Below are 567 nucleotides of genomic sequence, written 5' to 3'. Positions count from 1 at the left end.
CATAGTGCAGCTTTTAAGAAGTGGGCAAATGGTGGCATAAAATCTGTCTGCCATCAACCCAGCTACACTTGTTTAAATAGAGAGGGTCCCAGAATGCTCATTTTAATGTGTTGATTCAGTCATCTGTCCGTGAACCCTAGATTCTGACTAAGCTCTTGAAATGTGCCTTTGATTACACACTGCCCAGGTTATCCCTCTAGCTCTTAACGTCTGGTAGTATCTTTCTTTAGCATAAAGCCTCCTCGCCCTTAAACATTAAGCAGAGCCTAACTGGAGTCGCTCCTTTTCCTTCCCATTCTAACCCCCCTCCCCGCTCCACCCTCCACCCCCCTTTCATTGTAATGGGAGGGTTTGAAGATTGCTGCACATTCCAAGGAAAAGCGAAAGTGAGTTTGCCCGTGCGAGCAGCAGAGGGCGCTCGAAGCTTCGGACCAGATTTCCATCACTTCACACTCTGGGAGGGGGGTGGGGTGGGGGTTGTTTCTTTCACTTATTATCTCATGGGTTTTCCCTGCAGGGATTTTCTCCCTCCCCGCTGCCACGAAGCTCTTTATAAAGCCCCGCACG

The sequence above is a fragment of the Geotrypetes seraphini genome, chromosome 12, assembly GCF_902459505.1.
Source record: "Geotrypetes seraphini chromosome 12, aGeoSer1.1, whole genome shotgun sequence".
NCBI classification, from domain to species: Eukaryota; Metazoa; Chordata; class Amphibia; order Gymnophiona; family Dermophiidae; genus Geotrypetes; species Geotrypetes seraphini.
Note: the sequence above shows the minus strand (reverse complement) of the source record.